General features: G+C 44.4%; 1 protein-coding gene across 1 annotated transcript in view; it reads right to left on the minus strand.

The window, feature by feature from the left end:
* NGF (nerve growth factor) overlaps nucleotides 1-15,284 on the minus strand; it is a 58,516-nt gene that overhangs the window by 32,096 nt on the left and 11,136 nt on the right. The window lies entirely within an intron of this gene.

Here is a 15,284-nt window from a genome sequence, read left to right on the forward strand (position 1 = left end):
AATGTGAAAAACACATAGTAAGCAGAGAGGATGGCCAGGGAAAAGGTCCTGAGGCAGGAGCATACTTGAGTGAAAGTAGCGAACATGTCCCCATTGCTGGGACAGAATGGTAAGAGCTGAGATCTGAGAGATATCGTTTTTCTGACAATGGTTTAGGCTACAGTGGCAATACAGGGAAATTGAGAGGATGATGTAAGTGGGATTTCCTGAGAAATAGGGAAAAAGATGGTCAAGGATGACTCCAAGGTTTTTAGCATCCAACTGGATAGAGGTAATATTTACTGAGATGGAGAACACTGGCAAGGAGCAGATTTTAAGGACAGTGACTTAGACCATTTTTCTGGCCATTGACAGAATATTCCAGAATGGAAAATTTATAAAAAAAAAAAAAAAAAAAAGATTTACTTGGCTCAAAGTTCTGGAGGCTGGAGAGTCCAAGAGCATGGTGCTGGCATCAGACGAGGGTCAACCCATGGTGGAAGGGCAAAAGGCAGAAGTGAGGACATGAGACAGAGAGAGGGAATAGTGTTGAACTCATCCTTTTTATCAAGATCCCATTCCTGAGATAACTAGCTCACTCCTAAGGGCACCAGGGAGGAGTCAGTATCATTACATACAAACCAGTAGAGAAACTGACAGACTACTTGTTAAAGTGAAAAGAGGTGGTTAAGGGCCTAGGGTCTAGTCTTGACTTTGCTGCTCTCTGATGTTGGCTAAGTTATCACCTATCTGGGCACAGTCTCATCATCTGTAAAATGACCCTGACCAACTACCTCTAAGCTCCCTTCCAGTACTAAATTCCTGCCATACCAGATTAAGCATTCCCTATAGGGGTAGCTGGGAAGATCTAAGAGTTGGTGGAGGCTGGAGGACTTGAGTGGGGCCTTGGGCATTTTTTTTATCACTCTGACATCTATTTTAGGTTAATTCAGAAAAGAATTGGTATCTGCTCATTCATCCACTTACTTTATTGCAGATCTTGGTGTCATCTTTAAAAGAAAAATATATCTATTACATAAAGCTGATAATAGTTAAAATTTATCAAATGTCTTATATATGCCAGATATTATAGTAAATTCTTTAGATGAATTATCTCACTCAGTACTCGTAATGGCCCTAAGAATAGAGCTGTTTATTTCTTGCACAGAGGAGGGAGCTGAAACTATATGAATATATATTTACTTATGTAAATCTCAAAAATAAAATCAATGAACTCACAAAACTCACTCTAGCTTAATATTTCACTCAGATTACATGATTTTGACCTAGAAAATCTCAAAGAAACAGTACAGCTTAGACTGAACTTCTACAATTTAGACCCAATTAAGTAGTTCATTAACTATCTAGTATATTAAGATAAATTTTTCTTAGAGGATATTATATATTAAGAAAAGGATTTCCCCCATAACTTTGGATTTTTTTTTATGACAAATTGAATACTATTTAGGGATTGAATGTGATTTTCTCAAACGAGTATGTGACATTCCAGATATGTCATCTTGTTTTTTATTCCAATCCCACCTACTCACAGATAACTAATGTTAATATTTAAGGCACATCCTTCCAGAATTGTTTACCATATTCAAATTTTTGTACCATCATGGCTATCTAGAAGTGTGTTATTTGAAACTCTGGCCCCTCCAAGTGTATGGATGGAGATGGGGAAGTCTTTCTCTTGCCCAGTTGGTAAAAATGCAGTTTTGCAAGGCAGTGAGGAGATGGAGTCATAGCTTTTGTAATTTTCCAATGGGATGGTGCTTGCGTGGAGCCACCATCTGTTTGCAGGGCAGCTCTGAGTCCTGGACATCTGATTTCAATAAGCTTGAGAAAAAAAACCTACAGCACATTAGCAGGCAGGCACATCTGTGCGGACTCCATGCCCCAGAAGCCAACGGAAAGCTGTTCCCGTGGAGCTGTGGTCCAGCTCAACGACAGAAGACAGTAGTTGCTGTTGGATCCTCTCCAATCTCTAGGGAGGTCAGCTTTTGACCTAGAACCTTTTAGGGCTGAAAAGCCATGGGGGTATTGTTCTTTATCATTAGTTGTGTTGTCTCAATTAGAAAAAAAAAAAAATCTATGTAGTCTGGATACAGAATTCTCAAGTCTGGAATGCCTCCCACTTGGAAAACAAGACTCAGTCAAGGAAACAATACCACTGTGTTTGTCACCCACGTATTTTGGGATCTGACCACAGAGAAGAATTTGTTTTTTATCAGAGCGCTCTTCACCTGGCATAGATAAGGAGATACTGCCGACACATGGCCAGGAGACTGCAGTCAAGTGACCGCGTGGCAGCCAACTCTGGGTGCTTGCTGTAGAACTGAAGACCCATCCCTGCTGCTGGCAGGAGTCCCATGTTTACTGTAACGTTCGCATAATTATCAGCAATAAGATGCTGTATTGAACAATGTTTAGACAATAACATAAAAACATAAACAAGTTTATTATTTCAATGCTAATAAGGAAAATATTCCTTCTTCTTTAGACCACATGCATTTCAGTGGAGTAAACCGATAGTTGTGTGCTGGCTCTGAGCAATGTTGCTATGTGGGTAACAATGGTATTCACCTTTCCCTCCTCTGGATACTCTATTTCTCCTTCTCTGGGGTTTCCATCTTCTCTTGGGCTTCCCTTCCATGGCTGGCAGGGGTTTCCAGGGTTGGGGCTGCATCTGGCCCTTTGTGTGAATTAGGCTCAGACTGATGCAGCTCTGTGCCAGGGGTATAACTGGGGCAGAAGAGCTCCCACTCTCCCCTTGGCTAGATGTCCTCTAAGGACACAGCCTGCACAACTGTAACGGTGACTCTGCCCAGTCTCTTTACCAAGGACTGACAGGGCTTCCCCTTCAGCTTTCTCATTGACTCCCAGTGTCCAGGCCATGACTTTCCAGAAAGGTCTGTGGATACCCCCAGGCTCTAAGGCTGTATTGGGGGAGAGTGTAGAGAGCAGCCTATGAGGTGTGCCCACAGGTCATTAGTATAGTACGAGGGAGGAAGGATGGCCCCAAGGATGGAGCGAAGATTCTCTGCAGGGCACATGAGCCTTGTCTTCATGTCCACCCTTCTCCTGTCTGTCTGCCTGCCCATCCTGCACCAGCCTCCTCCCCTGTATATTCTGTGATTTCTAACCCCCTTTCCTGTTGTCTCCTCCCTGCTCTAAATACACAGAACCTTTAAATAATGACCTTCGGCCTCAGAGCTGTCCTGCCATTCTTGCAGTCCACCAGCCAGTTCCCACTCTCTAATAATACCCTCTTCCTGAGAGCCTTTCCCCACTCAGCTCACCCTAATTTACTTCCTGTCTCCAAGCATGCAGTGTGATAATCTGAGAAATGAATTGAGACAAGGTGTTAGCATCTGGCAGTGCTGCACTGATCGTTCCCTGTTTCTGCTTTTCTGTGCAAGCCTCCTGGAGTCTGAGGGTCGACCCACTCTCCAGGTGTTTGTTGAGTGGCTTCAGGGGGTGACCTGCTCATTCCCAGTGTTCCTGCCTGGCTCTCACTGCCTAGGAGACTTACAGGTGTTGTCCAGCTAACAGTCAGTAAACGGCAGGCCTTCCATTATGCATGGAGCACCTTCTCCAGCACAGTCAAACATGAGGATTGCTCGCTTCTCTCCAGGAGCCAGGAGCGACCACAAGGAAGGGATTTCTGTCCCCCTAGGTGCCTGCATCTCTTCCCAACCAGACAGCAAGGCTGGCTTTCTCCTTCAAGATTCTCAGTCTCTTCTTATAATAGAGAAATGATTGATGTTGAAGGTGATGGGTGTGCTAATTACCATGACTTGATCACTACTACACATCGTACTTTGTAGATATATACAATTATCATGTGACAATAAATTAAATATACACATATGGAATAGGTAAAAAAGGGTGGCTAGGGTATGGCATGACGATAAGTAAGAGGCACCCCAAGGATGGATACAAAGATAATTACTATCATGTCCAGGTAAATGTTTAAGTGTGGGGGGAGAAAGGATTCTTGACCTCAGATCTCTGCCTGACTGCCTTATTTTCACCCCATACCACCACACAGCCATCGTTTCTGTCCCTCCATATTTTACATGCACCACAGACACACATACACATGTATACATATACGCACACACACACACACACACATACCCTGTAAATAAAGATGTCACCACTGCCAAACTCCTCGGGGGTGGCCACTCATCCTTGCTCCTGACAGTCTTTGTAAGACCTCAAAAGTCACTTTTTGCTTAGATAAATCTCTTCAGAGAACTGGAGCTGGTAGTGGGGCTGGTGTTTTAAAAACGTCGCCGAATCACGCCTATCATGAACTCTAAGTCCCGCTCGCCCAGAGTTTTCTGTGCCAGAAGCAAATTGAAAAATGCCAGTAGTGCCATCTCCTAATCTCATGCCCTCAACTGGGCTCTCGGCCCTGGTTCTTGTGCCCCGAGCAGCCCAAGTTATATTAAGGAAGAACAATGTCAGCCTAGTAGCCTCTGCCAGGCCCCAAATTCCTCAGGGGTCAAAGCCTGACTTGAGATCTGCCTGGCCAAGTGTCTCCTACAGTGCTGGGCAGGCGTGGGCCGCTGATAAATATCGTTAGATGGCAAGGGGGTGACGGAGACCACAAGAACAGGCTCTTTCTTGGCTGCTTGGTATTAACTTGTTGGGATGCTCTGGGTCCCAGCAGAAGCCAGATGACCCAGAGTCTGAAATAAACAGCCCCAAGGCTGGTGTCACTTGTTGACAGTGCTTTCTGGGATAAGGCAATTGGTAAATCTTCTGCAAGAAGGAGACCAGGCATCTGTTTTACAGGGCAGTGTTTGTGGTACCTATAGCTATGAATCGGGAGGAACAGGGCTTTGGTAAAAGAAGGCATTCCAAAGTGGGGTAGAGGGAAGCCCTCATTTGTAGCATCCTCTGCTCTCTGTGGGGTAAATTCTCCCACCATGGCCACTTCAAACTACCAGTGTGACCTCAATGAGTGCGGCATTGTGAAGAGAAGTTCACAGAAGCTGTATGCGCTGCCTCCAGCAAACCGCTGTCTGAAACATCTTCCTGGAGGAGGAAGGAGGATTCCCTTTGTCCTGGGGCATTGCTCCCTCTCCTGCCTGCCTTTCAAATGGCCAGTGAATCATGGCTTCCTCCAGGAAGAATGCCCTCCTCACCCCCCAGACATATCCCACAATGACATATGGATCTCTCCTTAATGACACTTATCAGAGTGGAAACTTCTGGCTTCTTTGTGATTATTGGCCTTTGACTGCCTTGCAGCTAAGTCTGTAAGTCCATCAGGAGGGAGAGGACCGAGCATGATTTTTGCCCACCATGGTATCACTGGTGCCTAGCACAGCTCAGTGTATCAAGCTGGTGCTTAATAAATACCAGGTTGTCAGAAGAGTCATGGCATGTTTTCCCATGCAAAAATGCATCACGACTTTTTCAACAATCCAATAGTTGATGAAAGAATGAAAGGAAGAAATGAATTGAGGCCCGAGCTGGGCTCCCACAGTCATTTTAGACATGATACTTCATACGCTAGTGTCTTGGTCATCTTTTCTTCTTTTTTCTACCCATGGGGAAAAGAAGCACTGCAAAGATTTCTCAGGATGCTTTGGATACTAAGATTCTGAGGGTCTTTGTATCAACAAGGTGCTCAGTTCTTTAATGTTTGCATTTGCCTCAGCAACGTCTCTACTTTTGTATGTAAGGATCTAAAGCAGTGGCAGAAGCATGAGATAGGGGAGAAGAAAGTTCATAATAAAATGTTCTCATTTCTTTTTCATGTCTAAGGCCACAGGGTCACGGAAGAGTCTGTCTGACAGCCAGCCCTACGCTATTAGATTTACTCCAGTGATTCTTTCCCCAGAAGGCCGAAGCCTTCTTCAGAATTAAAATTGACAAAGTGCCAATTGAGTCGGAAAGCCCCTGTGGGAATGGCTAAGTCCTAAATGTCTTTACAGTCCCCTAGAGCCCAGAACATGTACACAGTCAGGACTCAGTAGTCACTGTCAAATACTTAACTTTTAGGTAGTTGTCACTCCTGTAGTAACAGTTAACCCCAATTACTAACGTTAGTGGGACATAATGTTCCTCTATCTTTATAGGTTAGCTTAGAAGCACAGTCAGGAATATCCTCATGACATGTGATAAGGTTTGGTGGCTTCAGATAGTGAAGTGCTTGAGTGGGCTCATACAGGTCGTAAATGGGACAACCCTACAATTTACTCCTTCCAAGTCCGGGGAAGCTGGAGGACGCGGTCTTGGTCCGGCACTTTCTGGCAGACCAGTGACTAAAGCTAAGCTGTGGGCCCCTTGCCCTTTGCTGATTGGGTGCTGGTTGCTGGTTCATGGCTCTCTTGTTTCCATGACCATACCAAGAATGAGGAGTGAGAGCCAGGTGGGGCCAGCTGCAGTCCCATGACAAGAAAGAAAAGGGGTTCTTCCGTGTCTGGGCATAGCATGGCATTGCCTTCACATGTGACAAACTCACCAGAAGGCAGTAAATGGTGGCTCCCCAGAAATCTGTAGGATGATCTGTAGAGGCTGTAAATGCCCAGTGGGAAAAAGAGACTTTGGGGGTCAGGGCCACACGTGCCAGTCTAAACGCTGGAATAGTGCCTCCGGCATCCAGCTTGGCCTGCCTGTGTAGGAATTTGACATGTTAGCTCCTCTGTCATCTCTTTGCTCTGGTCAAACTTCTATAGACTGCTTGAATAACAGGTCCACTAACTTCTCCAAGGCTCATGTTCCCGGGGCTATATTACTCGTATCAGATACATTATTATATTGGGTCATAGGAAAAGTCATGACACATTCTTGCATAGAAAAAAAAATCATGACTTTTCTGGTGACTCACTATTTAATAATCACAGCAATATTCTTATCACCCTCATTTTACAGATGGCTTAACTGACACTTACCCATGTATGAGTGTTAGTCACACAGTGATACCAGGACACTGATCTTCCACATTTCTTGTGTAGTGATTTCTTCCCCATGTTTTAGACTCTGCTCCTTTGCTTTCTCATTTTATGAAGACCTCAAGCTCCAAAATATTTCCATGAGTCATTAACTGATGTATGAAATTTTACTTTCCAAGATTTTAATAATATAATGAGGAAAGCTGCTTTCTGCTGAACGGCCTTCACATGCCAAATACTGGGCTAAGTGTTGCACATATTCTCTCCTTTAACCACTGTTTTATAAGGGAGGTATTATCATTCTGACTTTACAGTTCAGGAAATGGAGACTCAGAGGGGGGCTTGTGTGATTTATTTAAAAATCACACAGTTGGTAGAAAGGGAGGACAAGGCCAGTCTTTTGCTTGCTCTACTGTCTGTAAAGTAGTTCATTGCCTTCTAACCCAGAAAGAATTTGGTGGCATTTGCCTCTGGAATAAGCATCAGTCTAAGCCTTTATCAGCCATGTAAGAGGGAGGGTCTTCAAAAAGTTTATGGAAGGATGCCTATTATAAAAAATTTCATAGATTTCACTTCTTTTGGAACCAAAATGAAGTTATAGTTTAATTTCATTTTTTCACACACCTTTTGCAGTTCCCTCATATTTCTTAGTATGAATGATGGTTTGTAGATCCTATTTTGATAGAGTAAAAGTTTAAGAGTGTCTAACCTGCATATTCTAAGAAGATCAAAGAGGATCCCACTGACCAGTGGGCAGATGGTTTCATGAATGAATGAAGTGGTGTGTTAGTGGCTCTCTGAGGAAGCAGGAAAGAGATGGTCAACATGAGGTGTTTTATGGCTTCTGAGGCAGTGTGATGGACAACTTAGCTCTAGAAGGTGCACAGCACCCGGGCAGCTGTGAGACAGACCATGTCTGCGGGAAAATCCTTATTCCTATGGACTGAGTCAGAGCTAAATTGGACATTAGGGTAATCCAACACATCTGAATTTCATCACCATTATATCACTCTTTAGACCTTGTAAATTTTTTTTTTTGAGAGGTTTATTTGCTATAGGGCGTGTGCACTTGCCAGAAAGACAGAGAGAAACAGAGAGAGAGAGAAAGCGAAAAATAACCCCCCAGGGGGGATGGCCACACCACAATCCCTTCTCCATTCTCCTCTCGGGATCTTGGGCATGCACGCACCTGTGCCTGGAGTGAGTTTAAGCCACTGGGTCCGGGACTCGAACCATGGTCGACTACATGGGAGACATAGCCATTATGTTGCTGGACTCCAGCTAACTGCTGGTCCCATAGACCTTGTAAATTTGTATAATAAAATTTTTGGTAAGTTAGAGTAAGCTGTCTACATCTGAGGTGTGTTACTTTAAACCTGCACTAATACACTAATAAAATAAGGTGTTGGCCAGCTAATCTCCTGTAGTCATCTCTGTAGAAGTATCCATGCAGTAAAGTGAACCAGAGTATGAGTAAGTTTCCTGTAGTGGCCCTGGGGACACAGACCCTGACCATACCCTGTTTCTGGGAGAAGATATTGGGATGGCCAGAGCTGTGTACCTGTGACTATGCCACCCTGTACCATAGGAGACTCCATCATCTGCAAGCCCTGGAATCCTGGGGCCTCAGAAATATGATCCACAATCTGTCCCCTCCCACTTCTCCCTTAAGAAATGGACATCAATGTTGTTATTGTGAAGTGGCATCTGGGGCTGACCTGGTTGGAAAACACAGAGGAAGAAACACCCACCTATCACCTGGCATTGCTTAACATTGCCACCTATGGTCCTGCTCTAATGACAGGCACAGGACCAATGTTTGATGATGGGCTGGAGTATCTGGAATCAAGACTACCCTGTAATGATGTTTTCCATAATTATGTCATGTGATATCAACTCCGTTCAGGGCAGAAGGTCTCTGCAGGACACAGTCTCTGCTTGGCTGCAAGAGAGGTTTGATTTTACCATTCATTTGTCATTCTACTCCCAGGTCTAATCACAGCTCCCTCACTTGGCTCCTGCATGCTCATGGCAGAAGCTCCCCGTTTCCCTCTGCCATCCAGGATGAGCTGCCCCAGGGATTCCCCCTGGGGATGACTGCTCTTCCTTCCCAGGCTCCTCCTTTCTCTTTCTACTGAGTCCCACTCCTGACCTGAGCCAACCTTGAGCTCAGATTCCTCCCTGCTTTCTTCCCACTCACTTTCTCTTTACATTTGTCTTCAATCATACCTTAGATCTTTGTGCCTTTCAGCAGGGCTCCCCTCCTATCACAGACTAAGGTCTGTGCTGGCTCTAATCTTCAAGAGGCTACACCACAGTCCTCCAAAGCCCTGTTCCATTTTTCAGTCAGCTCATCTGGAGGGGTGAGGGACTCCAGAAACTGCAGTGCAGTCCCTGTGTTGCTTCCTCCAAGAAGCCTTTCCCCAAATGCTGGATCCTTCTGAGCTCTTGTAGAAAGACTTGTCTGTGAGTATGGATATATCTCATCAAGTATTTGTTGAGTTATTCATTTGCCAGATACTTACTGAGCTCCTACTATGTGATGAACTACTTGATGAAGACAGCAAAGTTCCTGCCCTTGTTTTTTTCATTTTCATTTTTATTTATTTTATATATTCAATTACTGTATATCACTTCAGCTTATAAAATGAATTTACCTAACATGAACACACTTCCCACCAGTCCAGCCTAAGATATCATACATATTATCATCAATAATCTTCCATTTCTATATTCCTCAAATGTCTTGCCTCTCCATTTTTTCTCCTTGATTCCTTTCCTCTCTCTCTCTCCTATCTCCCACCTCAAGTCAGTGTGACTAAGATTCAAAAAACAAAAGCTGATACGTGCTGGTGAGGCTGTGGTAGAAAGGGAATTCTCCTACACTGCTAGTGGCAGTGTAAATTAGTACAGCCACTGTGGAGAACAATATGGAAGTTCCTCAAAGACCTACAAATAGAACTACCATATGATCCAGCAATTCCATTCCTGGGTATCTATCCAAAGGATAGAAAAATGCTCAGTCAAAAAAGTGCTTGAATATCTACATTTTTACATTCTTGTGCTGGTGACATAATAAAACAAGAAAGCAAACTGTAGAGCCAAGCATTATGAAATAAATGAAGTAGTGGGTGAGGGAATCAAGTATCCAATACTAGTGGCAGGGTTTGGTGGGGGAGGGGTAGATATTTTAGATTATAGTGATCAGGAGGTGACATCTGGACTGACCTAAACAATGAGCAAAAAGCTAACATGTGAAGATCTGTGGGAAGGAATGTCCCAGAGAGAGGAAGTAGGAAGTGCACAAGTCCCAAGGTTAGTCTGTTGAAGACACAGGGAGAAGAGCAGTGTGGCTGCCCAGAAGGGACTAATACAAGATGCTGGAGCGACCATCAGGGTCCAAATCACACAAGACAGGGTTTCTCCATCTCAGCTCTCTGGACTTTGAGCCAGATTTGTTGTGGGGCTGGCCTGTGCATGGTAGGATGGATAGGGGCACCCCCTGGTCTCCACCTACAAGCTGTTAGTGCTACTCTTTAATTTGTGTCAAACAAGAATGTCTCCAGACATTGCCAAATGTCCCTGGGGGAAAACTTCATTTCTGGTTAAAACCCCTAAAATAAGGGCCATACAAGAATATGGATTTTAGTCCCCGTAAAATGGAAAACCATTGGGTTTGAGAGATGGGAAATGCTGTGACATGATTTGCCTTGTTTTGTATTTTAGAAAGATCTTTGCTGTAGGGCACTCACAAGAGAGTCAGAGAGACAGAAAGTGAGAAAACACCCTCTAGGGAGGATGGCCACGCTGCAATCCCTTCTTCTTTAATCTCCTCTCAGGACTTTGGGCATGCATGCACACATGCCTGGTGTGAATTTTAAGCTGCCTGGTCCAGGACTTGAACCACAGTCAACTACATGGGAGTCCAGTGATGTAACCATCTGTTGGTCCCAATGATTTGCTTTTTAAAAGGGCACCCTGGCTGTTGGGTTAACAGGCTGTAGAACAAGAAGACTCCGGAAGAGGTCTGGGTGAGTGGGATTAAAGGAGCAGAGGGGGGTGGTGAGAAGCAATTGGATTCACAACAGAATTTGAGGGTGAACCCAGCAAAATTCGCTGATGAGCTGGATCTAAAAAGTGAGAAGGACGGCATATTCAAGGAAGATTTCTAGGTTATTCTGTGGAAATAACTATGTCTTTAACTAAATAGGGAAGACTAACATAAGAGTTGGAGAAGAGTAGTTTGGGGGCCCAAAATCCAAAATTTGAGCAGTTTACTAGGTATCCACGAGGACAAGACAGGAGATGCACAAGCCTGGAGCCCAGAGGAATAGACCCAGGTGGGAAATAGACATCCAGAAGACGCAGGTCATTCTGACTGCCTGAGAGGAGGAGAGTGATCTAGAAAGGAGGATCCTGAACTGCACTCCAGGGCACTCCATGTTTAAAGGTCAGGAGAAGAATGGAGGAGAAGGACCATGAGCATGAGGAAGGAGAGGCATCAGGAGAACTTCATGTACCCTCAGCATCTTGCCCTGCCATCATATCTGCCTTAGATGATCTCAGCCAGGTCACTGAGTAGTCGAGGGGACTTCAGGCACTTATTTGGTCCAGTGTCAATGATGACACTGTCCTGCTATAATATACTATAACCATGTCTTGGACAACCAAATGAAGGTGACTTAGCAAAAGTCACCCTGTTGAATCTTTTTTTTTTTTTGGAGAGATTTTCGCTATAGGGTGCATGGACTCGCCAGACAGACAAGAGAGAGACATAGAGACAGAAAGTGAGAAATCACCCCCCAGGGGGGATGGCCACGCCGCAATCCCTTCTCCTCCATTCTCCTCTCAGGATCCTGGGCACACACGCACACACGCCCGGCGTGAGTTTTAAGCCACCGGGTCCGGGACGTAAACCGCGGTCGACTACATGGGAGTCCAGTGACATAGCCATTATGCTAACTGCTGGTTCCCACCCTGTTGAATCTTTACTCAGGAAGAGGTGCTATTATTTTACAGTTGAGGAAATGGAAAACCAGAGAGCTGCAGCAACTTGCCCTGTATATGTTTCAAGTTCAACTCCTGGGATTGGAACCCAGAAAGACTGATTCCACAGTCAGGCCTTTTCCACACTGCCCTTGGCCTGTGCCTCACCAGGGCTCACTCAATGCCTGGCATAGGCCTCCCTTCTGACCTTGGCACCAGCAGCTCATCTCTGGCCCAGCTTATGTGAATGTGTCCACACCTGCCACTGCATGGAGGATGGGCAGGAATGGAAAAGGGGAGACAGATGATGATGGTAGTTCTCACTCACTGAGGGGTTTTTTGATGGCAGAGACAGTACCAGGCATCTGCTTTAGGTGGGAGCTAGGATCGCCTATCTGGGGACTGTCAAGGTCCCTAGCCCAACCAAGGCCAGGGCCAGCATTAGCCCCTGGTGTCCCATAGTTATTGTCCAAGTATTCACATCTTATTCCCTACAGCCACAGCCAAGGTGCTTCCCCACCTATCAACCAAATTCAATGCAAAATCTGAACAGGTGTGAAGGGGAAATAATCTCATTTGACAGATAGAGAAATAGCTCAGCAAGGTTCTGTGATTTGCCTGAGTTACACAGCTAGGGAGCGTCTGCGCCAGAAATAAATCCATGTCTCCTAAATCTAAGTATTATTGAATTGAAATAAATAATCTACATCTGACAGTCATTTTTCATTCTTACATAACAACTTTCCCAACCCACTAAAGAAATAAACTACAGACAGGTTTGTGGAATTTTCCCAAGCACCAGTTTGCCGGCAGACGTCTATAAACGGTCCACAATTATTTAGGATGTTGAAATGAGTGGAAGGTGCACGTTCTGCGTACTGGGCCAATGTAAAAATTACTTTTTGCTTAATCACAAAGAGTCTTTAAAAAGAATCATTGTAACATATTTGTTGCTTTATTAAGCCCTTTTACTGACCTTTTTTTTTTTTTTTTAAATTAAAGAACAACATACTTATCGGGTTTTTTTTTAAATTAAAGAACAACATACTTAAAAACCCTACCCCCAAAATATTTTCTTTCATTTCTAGGATACAAAGATGATGACACATGGGTATGAAATCCAGAGACAGGCTTTGGTATCTGACCTCTTCAAAAGAGAAAATGAAAACATGTCTAAGGGTTCACACTTTCCCTGCGAAAGCACCAGCACAGCACCCTTGAACCCAGATGGAAAGAGGGGTAATACGTTTCATGCGTAAGAAACATTTTTGGTGGTGTATCATTTCTGGGACAATTGGTTCCATTTGTTGCTGCAAGCTTCAGGCAGGGTGGAAATATACCCCCTCCACTCTTTTGGGCACAGAAAAAGTAAGTCAGCATTTGCTTTTTCCTAAAAAACAGGTGCAACAGCAATGAATTTAAACATCTCTTAGTTGGCTTGCTTGCAGTCCACCGAAGCTCAATATCACCCACCTGCTGGGAGGGCAGGGGGAGGGCATGATGCGACAAACATCTCTCTCTTCTATAAATGTTATTTAAAATGTGCACCTGGGGGCCCAATGGTGGTGCAGTGGTCAAATGAGATGATTTGTGATGCAATCCCACATAAGAAGTTTCCTGGTTCAAGTCCGGAGACCTCCCTGAATACGCTGGGCATGCAAGTACCTAGAATCCGGGGCTGGCAGAAAACTGGAGGTGACCATGGTGTCAAGACTTTACTGGAGGCTCTCCCTTTCTCGTTCTCTCTCAACATAAATAAACTTAAGAACAATAAATAGTTTAAAATGTGCAACCAGGCTGGTCGTATTTATTTTTCAGGGAATAGTGGAATGAGTGGAAAAGAGGAGAGGAAACTGCTCTTAAGAGAGATGACATGTCTCTCTATACCGGGTTTGCTTTCTCCCTTCTGTCCCAACTTCAAACAGAGAGGTCTTGACTGACTAGGAAAGCTTTGGTCTGGACAGGAATTCAGCATTTGAGGAGATGTCACTAATAAACCTCTCAGTCTTAGTGGTGAAAATGAGACCCAGTGGGAAGGCATTTTACTAGAAGAGAGTTGGAATGAGCCCCAGGGAAACCAAGAATACGGAAGGTGGGAAGGCTGAGAGGTGGTGGGAGTGCTACAGCGGTGGGGCGGGGGGTGCGGGGGAGATGAAGCTTCCCTGTGAACAGACAGGCACTTTGTCCTCACTGATCTGTCCTTAGGGGCTGTATTAGCCAGGCTTTCAAGAAAACTGGACCTTGTCACCTTTGTGGCCCTAAAGTAGAATCCTGGTGAGAGTCACTCCTTGTGCCCTCCGCTGTGAACCCAAGGTCGGAGGTCAGGGGCAGATTGCTGGTTGGGGTGGAATCAGGATTAGGGTTTGATTTACTTGAAAGTTTTAGCTCCAAGGACCACAGGGGGAAATGGAGAGGTATGACACTTGTGGGGCACAGATTAGGTTTATTATCTGTTGACAAGGATATGTATGGTGGTCTCAGCTGGGCTGGACTGAGGTGTGTGTCATGCTGGGTAACGTCTCTTCACAATCTAAATGATGTATAGAGATTTAATGTTTGACTAATAATAAAATAATATATAAATATAAATAAATAAAATCACGTTCTGCGTACTGGGCCAATGTAAAAATTACTTTTTGCTTAATCACAAAGAGTCTTTAAAAAGAATCATTGTAACATATTTGTTGCTTTATTAAGCCCTTTTACTGACCTTCTGGTTTTTTTTTAAATTAAAGAACAACATACTTAAAAACCCTACCCCCAAAATATTTTCTTTCATTTCTAGGATACAAAGATGATGACACATGGGTATGAAATCCAGAGACAGGCTTTGGTATCTGACCTCTTCAAAAGAGAAAATGAAAACATGTCTAAGGGTTCACACTTTCCCTGCGAAAGTACCAGCACAGCACCCTTGAACCCAGATGGAAAGAGGGGTAATACGTTTCATGCGTAAGAAACATTTTTGGTGGTGTATCATTTCTGGGACAATTGGTTCCATTTGTTGCTGCAAGCTTCAGGCAGGGTGGAAATATACCCCCTCCACTCTTTTGGGCACAGAAAAAGTAAGTCAGCATTTGCTTTTTCCTAAAAAACAGGTGCAACAGCAATGAATTTAAACATCTCTTAGTTGGCTTGCTTGCAGTCCACCGAAGCTCAATATCACCCACCTGCTGGGAGGGCAGGGGGAGGGCATGATGCGACAAACATCTCTCTCTTCTATAAATGTTATTTAAAATGTGCACCTGGGGGCCCAATGGTGGTGCAGTGGTCAAATGAGATGATTTGTGATGCAATCCCACATAAGAAGTTTCCTGGTTCAAGTCCGGAGACCTTCCTGAATACGCTGGGCATGCAAGTACCTAGAATCCGGGGCTGGCAGAAAACTGGAGGGGACCATGG

This window comes from Tupaia chinensis, unplaced genomic scaffold (assembly GCF_000334495.1).
Source record: "Tupaia chinensis unplaced genomic scaffold, TupChi_1.0 Scaffold000270_2, whole genome shotgun sequence".
Taxonomy (NCBI): Eukaryota; Metazoa; Chordata; class Mammalia; order Scandentia; family Tupaiidae; genus Tupaia; species Tupaia belangeri.